General features: G+C 32.5%; 1 protein-coding gene and 1 long non-coding RNA gene across 2 annotated transcripts in view; one reads left to right on the top strand and one right to left on the bottom strand.

Annotated features, from left to right (window-relative positions):
• The window catches only part of LOC150095191 (uncharacterized), a 39798-nt gene extending 37585 nt beyond the window's left edge, over window positions 1–2213 (top strand). The window contains exon 4 of the long non-coding RNA XR_016550077.1: window positions 848–2213. This is a non-coding gene — a long non-coding RNA (uncharacterized LOC150095191). The remainder of the gene's footprint in view (window positions 1–847) is intronic.
• Window positions 1–14345, bottom strand: part of LOC150095190 (uncharacterized) — a 353683-nt gene that overhangs the window by 194425 nt on the left and 144913 nt on the right. The window lies entirely within an intron of this gene.

Raw genomic sequence — 14345 nt, 5'->3', positions numbered from 1 at the left:
GAGGTACAAATAATAAATGATGTGAAGCAAATAATGGAAATTTTTTAAAGGGTGTAGAAATGTTGGCAAAATTTGACCCTATTATTTCACAACATGTAAATTACATAACAGAATTTCAAAATTCTAGAAATCATATACCCCATTCTTTTCAAAACAAAATTATATCTGTTTTAGCAAACAGCATTAAATCAAAAATTAAGCAATTTGTAAAAAAGGCGAAATATTTTTCTATAATTCTCTACTGCACTCCAGATGCCAGTCACATTCAACAGATATCATTTGTAGTAAGAATTGTAAATATTGACACCTGACATTGCGATTCAAGAATTATTTCTTGGATTTTATCCAGTTTCAGACACTTCAGGGGAAGGTTTATGTAATTATCTTTTAGGTAAACTCTTGATAGATTATGAGTTAGATATTCAAAATATGCGTGGACAAGATAATAATATTGGGACCCATATGCGTGGAAAGAACAAAATTAGGAATATAAATCCTAGGGCTTTCTTGTGCCTTATGCATCTCATTCTTTAAATCTTGTTGTAAACGATGCTGCCAAAAAACATTTGAAACAATTAATTTTTTTTAACATTATCCAAGAATTGTATACATATTTCTCTGCATCCCCTTACAGATGGGATATACTAAAAAGCAATATTCCTAAATTGACACTAAAGTCTGTAAGTGATAAAAGATGGGAGAGCAGAATAAAAGCGGTGCGACCTCTCAGATTGCAATTAAGTGAAGTCTTAAAAAGTTTAAATATATTAGCTGATAATTCCATAGACATGAAAACAAAACATATAGTGTATGAATATTACACTTTTTTTTTTTTTTTTTTAAATAGAAGATAACTACCATTCAAGAACCTTCAAGGAAGCAGCTACAGTCGCCCGTAAAACTGAAAACCTAAACAAGAACCAAGGTCTAACCTTACCAGAAATTTGGAAAGCTTTAATCAGATCATTTAACATCAAAGAAATGAACTTTCATAACAATTACATCATGAGCCATAACGAATAAATCACGTTCCCGAGACACGCGCATTGCTTTGTTCAATACTAATTTTTTGTATGAATTAGAACCATCAGTTATAACCTAGTCTGTTACCTTCATTTAGCTTACTAGTTTGTATTCCCTGAAGATGCCGATAGAAAAAAAAATTGGCGAAACATGTAGGATAATAAAATAAAGCTACTTGACGAACATTAAAAAAAAAAAAAGTGTAATATTCTTATAAATAAGTCAAGAAAAAATTCAACAGATATAGTGTTTGTTCAGTCAGATTGCTTCTTTCAAGCTCATTTGCTTAATTGTTATATGGAATGATATTCTGTCAAAAATTGATGTCGTAAGCAAAATGTTGCAGTCTCTTGAATCTAATATAAATGAATCTCTTAATGTTTTGGGTGAGCTCGTTAAATTTTTAAGGGAAGCTAGATGTGATGAAGCATTTAATACTTATATTAAAGATGCAGACATTTTAGTTAAAGAAGTAGATGTAGTATCCGAATTTCCAGTTGTAAGGAACAGAACTAAAGTTCGCCACTTAAATTATGAAAGTCCAGATGAACTTGATGAAGAAATAAAAAATTCAAAAGAATTGTTTAGAATACAGTTTTATCTAGTAATTGTTGATACTGCATTAAATTCCATTAAGGAAAGATTTGAAATTCTGAATGAATGTAATAATGTATTTAAATTTCTTTCTGAATTCAGAGAAATGACCAAAGAAAAAATTAAAAAATTAAAATTTTTTTTTAATTTAAAAATGTTCATTTAGATGTTTCCCTTCAAAAATTAATAAAGATGGTGAATATATTAAAGATATTGATGGTTTTGAGCTCTTCAATGAGCTGATAACGTACAGAACTTTTAGCGGTGGCATTACAGAAACTGACCCATTAAAAAATTTGACATATATTGCAAAAAATAACTTTATGTCATCATTTCCAAATCTATTTATAGCTTTGAGAATTTTCCTCACAATACCCATTAGTGTAGCATCAGGTGAAAGGAGCTTTTCGAAACTCAAACTTATAAAAACATATTTAATAACATCAATGACCCAAGACAGATTTAGTGATTTAGGATTGCTAGCAATATAAATGGATATTTGTCTGAAAAATTAGAATTATCAAATGTTATTGATGAATTGGTAAATAAAAAAGCAAGAAGAGCAATGTTCTGATGCATCTGTTTGGGAAGTTGTACATTTTGCATCTGTTTCATATAATTTATACATTCATTGTACTTTTTCTATTTTTATAAAATTAAAATAAATAGCCTATAGTATATAAAATATTTTATGAATTTTCCTTTGTCAATTAGGCTACATTATACTGTCATAAAAACATACTAATTTATGCTGTAAATTTATTCGCGATCTGCATTGTTAGGTAAAGGCTACACTAGTTTTTTTTTTCTGAACATGTACAGCAGTGAATAGAACATATGCACAAGAATGGTGATGTTCTGTACAAATTTTTTCTGTCAACGTGGCTATCACTATTCTTGCATATGTTCTATTCATTGCTGTGCATGTTCGAAAAAAAAATATTAGTGTAGCCAGTGCCGTAACGAGGGCATGGCAAAAGAGATGCCCCCCCCCCCACGGGCACAACTAGGTTTGGGGTGCAAAACATAAAAAATGTAAAAAATAGACATAAAAGTCTGCTATTTTATATTGTATTTTTAAATTTCGTTTGTCTTAAATTTTGTATGTCTAAAGTGGCAATACACCGCTTTAGACATAGAAATTCTGCAACACAGCGGAATTCCACTACATTTGGTAACACCGTTGAGTTCCAATTCGTCTCAAGTTAGATGGCAACGACAGCGCCTATGACGACTTGAACCACTTGAACATAACATTTCTTTGCAATTGTTCTCATTTTTGTCTCAAGTAAATTGTTCCGTCACACCATTAACTATTAATGAAGGTATTTTGCCATTTTATGATTTTGTAGAATTTTGTATCTCCAAATTCCCGTCTAATCCTAAACATTTGCATAGATAATCTAACACATTCTTCCATTATCCTCCTAATGTCTCTATCTGCCCATCCCAAGTTATACCTTCCATATTATTATTTTAATCCCTTTATGACCTCCTTCGATATCATTCCATCTACTTGAATCCCTTGTTTCATGACCCACCCACAAAAATTATTTGCCAGCCCTTATTTACACCCATCAAACTCAGGATCCACTAAAAATCAAAATCTTCCCACCCTCAATATTTCCATTCTTCTCTACTTTTTGTAGATAACAGAATTTCAAAAATCATACAATGTAATTATTATTAGTCTTGTTATCATTCATAAGATCAGTTGTGTTGTTGCTGTGTCATATTTATTGTTACATATTTTCGCTCTTTTGTGGAACAAAACATACTGGAAAAGACAGATAATTTTGTTTATATACAGTATACTGGCATATTGAGTAAGCACTATAAATAATTATATTAATAAAAACACAAATTTAAATTAAAAAACACTTCTAGGGTAATATGCCACCAAAAAAACCTTCCGGTGCACAGTTTAAAAAAATAAAAGAACAGAAGATTGAAAATATAAAGAAAAAAATAATTCCAATTGATATTTTTATTAAAAAATCATCTACACCTCTAGTTTATTCAAGCTTAACAACTGAATTAAATCTGACTTCTACAAGTAGTCATGTTTCATGTGAAAATGAAACAGAAGAGAAAAGTACACTTGAACATCAAAACCAGGAAATCGAGAAGCAATGTAATAATGATAATTATATGGTGGATGTTAAATTACAAAATATTGATAATGCAAAAATAATAGATTTTAATGAGCCCACAATATGGCACATAACCAATAGTAACATACAAATATTTATTCAACGTGGACCCGATAATATAAGTGTTTATCCTGATACAGAAAATCGGCATTTTGATAAAAATTGGTTTCTAAAAACCATGTCAAACAGAGAACAAATAGTCAGAAATTGGTTGATATATTGCAAGTGAAAAGATGCACTGTTCTTTTTTCCATGTATTCTTTTTGGAAAAAATCAGAATGTATGGACAACTGCAGGGTTTCGAAACTGGCAGCATTTGAATCTTATGTTATCACATCATGAAAATTCATTATATCATAAAAAAAATTACGTCAAATGGAAAACTTTCGAATCAAAAATTAAGAAAGGTGGTTTTATAGACGATCAATTACAAGAAGCAATTTTAAAAGTAAAAGAAAAGTGGAGGCATATTTTAAAAGTTATTTTGAATGCCATTCTGCACTGTGTAAAAAATAATGACAATTTGAGAGGAACTTGTGAAAAAATTGGTCATCCCGATTGTTGAAAATTTTTGAACAGAACACGATAGAATTAATTTGATAGAATTAATTCTATTGTGTTCAAAAATACGATCCTATTATTGTGCAACATATTGAAAGTCATAAGAAAAATAAAGTTAATTATTTCTCTCCTATAATACAAAATGATATAATTAATATAGTTGCTTCTAAAATTAGACAGCATATTATTTCAAATATTCAAAAAGCAAAATATTTTTCTATTTTATTTGATAGCACACATGACACTTCTCACTAGGAACAGATAACTCAAATCATGCTATATTAACATTGATTCTAACACAAACGAATGTAGCATCGAAGAAACCTTGATAGATTTTATAGTGACACATGAAAAAACTGGCGAAGCACTTGTGAATGACATCGAAAAAAAGTTAATATCAGATCAGACGGATTAAATATTAGAAATATAAGAGGACAGTCATATGATAATGAAGCAAACATGGCAGGTAAATACAAGGGGATACAAGCCAGGATATTACATTTAATCAATATGGCGAGGTTTGTTCCATGCACTGCTCACAGCCTTAATTTAATAGGCGTTCATGCTGTACAAACATCTGTTCAAATGAAATCATGTTTTGGAAAATTCAACAATTGTTTAACTTTTTTTGTAAATTATACTAGTAGATGGGATCTTTTAAAGGAAAAATTATCTGTTCGTCTTAAAGATTTAAATGACATGAGGTGGTCAGCGAAAGCTAACAGTAAAAGCCTTACGAAAACAAATGCCTTTAATAATACAACTTCTTAATGAAATGTGTGATGGACAAAGATAAGGTACAGTAGACTCTGTAACAAATGCTCAAATGTTGCTAAAATTATTAACAAAATTTAATTTTGTTACACTATTAATATTTTGGGATACAATATTAGGAAAGATAAATAAGATAAATTTACTTTTACAAGAGAAAAAAAAAAGTCGAAAATGATAAAGACTAAGAAATGAAATTCAACAGTACAGAAATGATTTTTTCGATTCACTTCACAATTTGACAAAAAGTTTAGCCGAAAATATTGAAACTTGCATTCCAGAAAAGAGACGGCACAAAATAAAAAAATATGCCTGGTGAGAAAGCTGCTGATGATTCATTTGCCATGAATGAAACTGAATTACTAAAAAAAGAAGTTTTAGATCTAATACTCATACAACTCAATGATAGATTTACTGTTTTAAGCGTGTCCATTTAAAAAACGACTTGTTTTTTAAATGGACAAACTTTAAAAATTATGCAGCTAGATGATCTCAAACAATGCGCAGCTGATCTGGCATTCAAATATAATAGTGACTTAGATGCTCCAGAATTTGTATGTGAAATTGAGAGTTTCAAATATCAAGCCATGGAAGTTTTTGTAAATTTAAGTGATATGGACAAGTGATATGGATAAGTGATATCGATGACAAGCCAGTGTGCTTAATTTGTCATGAGTCAGTGTCAGTATCAAAAGAATACAATATAAAACGATACAATGAGACAAAGTGTGTGTCCACTTTCGATCACCTTCAATTGAATAAGAATTCAGTAATAGGGGCTGATAGAATATTAATAAAAATGCTAGAAGTGAATTTATCTAAATTATACATCCAAGGCACAAAGGCACAGCCAGTTTCAGATAAATTCACTTCTAGCATTTTTATTAATATTCTATCAGCCCCTATTACTGAATTCTTATTCAATTTATGCATTAGCTCTATTCTCTCTTCCTCATATACCCAAGTTTTTTCATCCTGTCTAGAGGCAGTATTCTATGTTCAGCTCTATGTTATATCAACCAGGTTGATAGATTTTAGCAAAATGTACACTTGGTAGTTGAACAAGCTCTTTTTCATCTGCTACCTACAAACCATTCAGTGATTATTCTTTCACATTTATTATTATTATTAACACCAGACCTTCATAGAGTCTAAAGACCCATTGCAGGAGACAAACATTGAAGAGTCGACGGGAACAAAACGAATATAATAATCCCATTGCACAAAGGGTGTGCAAAGATTGATGTGCCTAAGCATCAACTTATCAGGAACTCTAGAGTGGTAGCAAAGATTTTGGAAAAGTTATTAAGAACTCATATACAGAAATGAGTTGACAGAGAATTTACATACTTTACAAGCTTATTTATTAAGGGAAGGTTGTGTTTTAACAACTTGCTCGGCCTTCATCATGCTACCTAAAAAATCAAATCTGACAACTTGTAATCACTATAGAATGATCAGCCTAATGAGTCATGTCCTCAAAATGTTTCTGAAAATAATTCCAAAATAGAATATACAGAAAATGTGAAGATGCCATCACTGATACCCAATTCGAATTTAGAAACTTTGGAAATGAGAGAGGCTCTTTTCTGTTCTGAAATCTTATTCCAAAAATGGAGTGACCAAAAAAGGAAGTATTCATTTGCTTCATCAACTTCAAGAAAGCATTTGACAAAGTCCAACATACTAAAATGATTGACTATTAAAAAGAATTGGATTACATGGTAAAGACATTGGGATCATTGAAAACTTCTATTGGAACCAAAAGGCATCTGTAATAGTTGATGACGTTATTACAGACTTCATTAACATCAAACAAGGAGTAAGGCAAGGATGTGTGTTGTCACCTCCTCTTTTTAATATATACTCAGAAGCCATATTTCAAAAAATCTTAAAAGGAAGAGAGGAAGGAATTAATGTAAATGGTGAAATCACCAGTAACCTCCGATGTGCTGATGACACAGCTCTCCTGGCTGACAGTATTCAGGATCTTCAAAATCTTTTGAAACTAGTGAACAAAGAGAGTAAAAAAATGAAATTAAAAATAAATATCACCAAAACTAAATTAATGGTCATAAGCAAGAAACCAATTCTTAATTCAGCACTTTCTTTAAATAGGAAACAAATAGAAAGAGTGACAACGTTTAAATATCTCGGATGCTGGTTAAATAAAGAATGCCATCCAGAAATGGAAATAAAAGTTAGAATTGAAATGGGAAGAAATTTTCTCCTGATGAAATCAACAATGTGTAACTGCAATTTAAATTTAGAGCTTAGGGTATACACATGGTTAAATGCTATCTATGGTCTGTACTGTTGTACGGCGCATAAACATGGACCTTGAAGACAACATTAATAAAAAAAACATGAAGCCTTTGAGATGTGGTTATACAGATGAATGTTAAAAATCTCATGGACAGCAAAAACATCCAATCAGGAAGTACTGGGGCAAATGGGGAAATCACGTGAACTTTTATATTCCATAAAAAGAAGGAAAACTGCATATCCAGGTCATCTACTTCGTAATGAAAAATATAAGATACGTCACAATTGATCATAAAAGGGAAGATAAATGGAAGAAGAGGACAAGGAAGATGAAGAAAATCTTGGCTGGCAGACATCAGACAGCGAACTGGCACGAGCTCTGAAGGACTGTTCAGAGTGGCTGAGGATCACTCAAAATCTGCCAAGGTGGCTGCCGTCCTCTGATAACAGATGGCATTCAAAGAAGAAGATATAGTAATGAGTGAACAGAGAATTTATATACTTGGCAATGAACAGCATGGGTTTATTTACTAAGGAAAGGACTTGTTTTAGTAACTTGCTCGTATTTTATAATAATTTATTTTCAACGAGTTAGACAATATAAATGGATATATCATAATAATTTTGGACTTTGTTAAGGAATTTGACAACTGTTAAATAAGTCGGAGGATATGGGATTGCATTATCAACTATTTGCTTCAATAAGATGATGGCTGACTGAAATAAAAAAAAAGTGATGTACGAGATGGGCGAGACTGTAAAATTTAAGGTGAACAGTGGTGTGTCCCTTAGATCAGTTCTTGGTTTATTGTTATTCAATCTTTACATTAATGACATGGGAAAGGATTTGTCATAGACGTACAGCTATTCGATGATTATACAAAGACAGACAGAGTAATCAGGAAGTAGCAATTGCAGAATGATTTAAATAATCTGGAATTGTGGGCATGCAAAAATGGCTATATAACTTAATGGAAATTATGAACTTTGGTGTGATGAGATATCCAATGGCATATTTTTAAGAAGGATAGACAGGAGAGGAGGAAGCATGCTACTAATGATGTCGGATGACTCGAATCGAGTTAGAGTAATAATTGCAGTACTACTACTACTAACAGTATTTCATGTGGCAGTAAGTTTGAAGCCATCTGGTGGGAAGCGGAATCTAACAAGATCAATTACACAGTTGAGTGCTGTTAGAGACCTGGCAGATTGCTTGCTAGTGATGAAGAAATGTATCACCAAATAGAAAAGATGAGCGTCAAAAGAGTAATCATAATGGAGACTTTAATTATCCAAATATTGATTGGATAACAGTAGAATCTCATGAGAAAAATAAAAATGAATTTACTGAGCTGTTGCGAGGCAACTTCCTCAAGCAGCATGTGACAGAAGAAAACTGAGTGTTAGATTTGATTATAGTGTCAGAGGGCATTTCAGTTAAAGACTTAACTATTCTGCTGCCGGTTGGTGACAGCGATCATGCGATACTCACTTGAGAAGTAATTCAGTTTATAAATGTTCCATGTAGAAAAGGCTGAACAAAAAAGCAGGAAATTATGACCAACTCAGGAGTATACTGAGTTCAGTAGAATGGGATCAGTTGCTGGAAAGGAAGAATATCGACAGTGCATAGGAAGCATTTAAACAATACTTAAATGATGCAATATCAGAATGTGTCCCAAGAGTTCAAAGAATAAACAGGGTAGGAGTCAAATGAATGTGTAATCTTATTAAGCAAGAGAGTCACAAGAAAAGGATGACGTGGAAGGATTACTGTGTGCATAAGGATGATGTCTGTTATGAAAATTATAAGCAGTAGGCCAGAATAGTAACAACTGTTGGACAGAAAGCTAAGTCTGAGTATGAAAAGAAACTCGCTGTGTGTGCTAAAGATAACCCACAAGAATTCTATCGATATGCTGCAAACAAAAGAAAGAATGACTATGAAAGAATAACTCTTCTAAATGCAGATAGAGTGCCCATTTTGTTAAAAGCTATCAACCTGGTGTATGCAATATTGCACTTACTGCTACCTCTTCAGTGGATGAAGAAACTCAGGTGTATGAGGATGAGGTAGTAGAGTTGTTGCACAAAATGAATAAGAATTCAGCAATAGGGACTGATGGGATATCATCACGTGTGATAAAAGAGTGTCCAGTTGAATTGGCTATTCCTTTGACCAGGCTGTTTAATATGAATCTCAGAATAGGGAACATTCAGCACCATACATTCTAATGGAAAGAATGTATGGTAATCCCATTGCACAAGGGTGGTGCAAAGACCAATGTATCCAACTATAACCAATCAGTATCTCAGAAGTGGTGGTGAAGATTTTGAAAAAAATGGTTAGGACTTGCATTCAGAAATGGGTTGACAGTGATCTCTACTTGGCAATGAACAGCATGGTTTACTAAGGAAAGGTTGTGTTTCAGCAACTTACTCACATTCTAATAATCTTACCACTGAACTAGATAACTGTAATGAATACATCTTGATACTTTTGGATGTTGCTAAGGCTTTTGACAGAATACATCATGGAAGTACTGTGGCTTTGTTGGATCCTACTTCGTCTCAATCTATACTTTGGATCCGACATTTAGTTATTACGATGTTCTTAACCTAAAATTAAGTTGCTAGTTGATTTCTAATACAAATATAGAGAAAATTTATATTTATAGACTGCACCACTCTATATCTGAATTATTTCAAGAATTGAAGATAAATCAACCCTCAACTATTTCTCCTTAATATATTGTTATTATATATACTGGCCGAGAATATTTAACTTACTTAATTTACCCGCTTTGGTTCGAATATTTTATGAATGGTGCAGTAAAAGAGATTCAGGCAAAATACAACCTTTGATTAACAAAAACAAACATTTAATTTTAGAATCACAAATTATACACTTAAGATCAAATCAGTAATTAAGATATCACAAACATTTTAGCTTCTCTGATAAGTACAATCATACAAACTCAGACAATGGTAAATCTGTCATCTCTAGTACAGTCTTCTTGCAGTTCCTTAAGTTCCAAATACAATAAAATTTGCAGTAACACACCTCTTCACAAACAAACACTTTTAATTTTACACTTTAGCTAACTTCCTCAATAGTTATTGTTAGTATAAGGAAATTCTAGGATGAAACTCTCACACTTCTCTGTATAGAAATATTAATGGTTGGAATAATCTTACCGATAATCTTTTTTCTTCATCTACTTATACGTAAACACTTTTTATAACTGTAAACACTTAAACATTATACGGCACTCATTAAAATAATTCTTCTAAGCAATAACTGAATTAATCATCGGTCACAATACACATAAACAAGCGTTGTTGCATAAAGTACTATTGATCACTCATGAAATAAGGCAACACACAATAATTCCTTAACTTGAGGTTTTATATGCACACTCTTTATATGTTCACTCTTCCGGCATTCAATTAATTCTTTAGACACTACAATTCTAAACACAGCTAACGGTAAATTTCAATTTTTACAGCCTCTACTATTCTCTAGTTACTCGATGCTTTATTTCAAGATTCTGTGTCCTTGACAGGTCGGCCCTGAAATTATATCTCAATTCAAGTATCGCTAGTCTAATTAATAGTCTCTCAGCTGTTCTCCGTAGCTATAATTGTTATTCTAAACTTATTAGCTAACCGCTTCTCGACTAGTAGACTTTATTAGCTGCTTGAGTGACTTGCCGACTCGCTATTATCGCATTGTGATTCCCGAATGCCGAATGCTCCGATTCCAACCTAACGCCAATCCTCTCCTTTCTCTCTCTCTCTTAATTCCTCTATAATTTCAGCGTTCATCGCTTATATATCCTTTCTTCCCGCCTAAATTGTTCTCATGATCTCTTTTTACTAAAACTCTTTTCAATAAACCTTCTCCTCACGTTCTGTTCCAAAAACGTGCTCGCTCACTTACATACGTCTCCATGACAACCAAACAAAATATAATAAAATTGAGGTATTGCATAACGCTAAACTTCTACAAATAGGAATAAATAAATTAAATAAAGAATATTTAAATTTCAATTAATGAGCAGTTAAATTATCAAATACAAGTTCTTATAATATTAATATAGTAATGAATAAAATAGCTTAATATTTAATACAGTCTTTTCATTATTAATACATATATCTTTGATTAATTAATTAAATATTAGATAAAAATTAAAGTTAGTTATATGAATATTAAATTATGAACAAGTGAATTACATTAAATAATATTTACAAGTCTAGCCTATGTGATGGAAGATCATGTTGGATTCTGAAACAAATAATAATTACTCCAATCTCTATATAATCAGTCTCCAACAGCTTAAACTGGAGAATATGGGTTTGGATTATAAAATATTAACATGGATAAAAGTATGGCTGACTAACAGATATGAAAATGGTGGGATGCAAATCAGCAAGATTTAAGGTAACCAGTGGTATACCACAAGGATCAGTCAGTCGATGGAAGTTTTTTCACTTGGCTATGCTATCAATTATATATTTGGTTTAATCCTTTATACAAGTCTAAGCAAACAAAGTTTGTGCCTGAAGTATTTTCAGGACTGGGGCAACTCATGGTATACTGAGTTCAGTAGAATGGGATCGGTTGCTGGAAAGGAAGAATAGCGACAGTGCATGGGAAGCATTTAAACAATACTTAAATGATGCAATATCAGAATGTGTCCCGAGAGTTCAAAGAATAAACAAGGTAGGAGTCAAATGAATGTGTAATCTTATTAAGCAAGAGAGTCACAAGAAAGGATGATGTGGAAGGATTACTGTGTGCATAAGGATGATGTCTGTTATGAAAATTATAAGCAGTAGGCCAGAATAGTAACAACTATTGGACGGAAAGCTAAGTCTGAGTATGAAAAGAAACTTGTTGTGTGTGTGTGCTAAAGATAACCCCACAAGAATTCTATCGATATGCTGCAAGCAAAAGAAAGAATGACTATGAAAGAATAACTCTTCTAAATGCAGATAGAGTGCCCATTTTGTTAAAAGCTAACAACCTGGCATATGCAACATTGCACGTGTTGCATATGCCAGGTTGAGATAAAGGTAGTATAAGTTCTGATCACTTGCCTTTTGCTTACACTTGGATAAACCAAATATATAATTGGTCAGTCAGTCCTTGGTCCACAGTTATTCAATTTGTACATTAATGGTATTGGGAAGAATATGACAGGTATTTGCTAATGATGCAAAGATAGGTAGGGTAGTCAGGAATACTGCAGATATGTAGTACTTGCAGAATGATTTCAATAGGTTGAAATTGTGGAAATGGGAAAATGGATGTCAGTTCAATGTCAGTAAATGCAAAGTAATGCACTTTAGCATGATTATGTATCCAATGCCATATTATATTGATGGGATTATGCTAGAAGAAACTGAGAAGGCTAAGTCTGAGTATGAAAAGAAACTTGCTGTGTGTGCTAAAGATAACCCCACAAGAATTCTATCGATATGCTGCAAGCAAAAGAAAGAATGACTATGAAAGAATAACTCTTCTAAATGCAGATAGAGTGCCCATTTTGTTAAAAGCTAACAACCTGGCATATGCAACATTGCACGATATAGGGATCTTGGAATGTTAGTAGATAGCAAGCTGAAGTTCAGGGGCCATGTAGCAAAGATTGTAAATACAATTCTAAAGATAAATGCAATGCTGAAAGAACTTTCACATGTAAAGATAAGAATGTCATTTTGCCTCTTTACAAAGCCTTGATAAGACCCCACTTGGATTACTGTGAGCAGGTCTGGTCTCCTGGTTTCCGTTATGATTCTGATATAGTGGAGGGAGTGCAAAGGAGAGTGTTAAAAATGATATCAAAATTGTGGAATACTGATAATTAAGACAGAGATTGAGAATTTGTAGACTGCAGGCACTAGCAAACAGGATAATGAAGGGTGATATGATTGAGACATACAAACTTCTGAAAGGATCATACAGGATTTCAGTTGATGGAATTTTTCATTTTATGGAGGATGGAGAAAGAACAAGAGGGCATCCTTGGAAGCCGAGAATGAATGCCATTAAGAATGGCGTGAGGGCTAGATTTTTCTCTCACAGAGACGTGCATGATTGGATGTTGAAAGTGTGCAGGCAGTGTCAGTGAATTCAAGAATAAGTATGACAGCTGATGCATGTAGTATGTGGCATCCCTGACTCCCTACAGGTCTCTCTTGATAATATTACTACTAATAATAATAATAATCATTTTTAGCATATATTACTTTCATAAAATTACTTTTCTAAGAAATTTTTGATTCCTGATAGTTATTTTTATGTAATTATTTAATTAATTCTTGAAAAAAAAAACATGATAATTTTTTATCATGTGAATAAAAAAATTTGATAGTCAGCTCATCAAGGAAGGAGCATTAATACTACTACAATGCTCATTTGTTGTCTCATGGAATGAATGCTGCTAAGAATGGGGTAACTGCTAGATTTTTCTTTCACAGGGTGGTGAATGATTGGAATGGATTGTCACTGGATGTTGTGCAGGCAGTGTGAATGAATTCAAGAATAAGTATGATAGCTGGTGCGTGTAGTATGTGGCCTCCCTCGATGAGTTCCTGACACCCTGGAGGTCTCTCTCATAATAATAATAATTATATTGGTAGGAATATGCTAGAAGTAACTGATCAGGCTGGGAATCTTGACGTTTTAGTAAAGAAAGTTGAAGTTCAGGGATCATATAGTACAGATTGTGAATACAACTTAGAGGATAATTGCAATGCTGAAACAAACATTGACATGCAAGAATAAAGGAAATCATTTTGCCTCTTTGCAAGGCTTTGATACGACCTTATCTGGACTACTGTGAACAGATCAGTTCTAGTATTCAAGATGAAGCAGATGCAGTGTAGAGAATGCAAAGAAGCAAGTTAAAGATAATATCAGCACTTCAGAATGTAGATTATGAGAAAAAAATGAGAATTTGTTTAATT

The sequence above is a fragment of the Typopeltis vanoorti genome, chromosome 20, assembly GCF_054136105.1.
Source record: "Typopeltis vanoorti isolate ZY-2024b chromosome 20, IOZ_Tvanoo_1.0, whole genome shotgun sequence".
NCBI classification, from domain to species: domain Eukaryota; kingdom Metazoa; phylum Arthropoda; class Arachnida; order Uropygi; family Thelyphonidae; genus Typopeltis; species Typopeltis vanoorti.
Note: the sequence above shows the minus strand (reverse complement) of the source record. Positions and strands in the feature narration are given on the sequence as shown.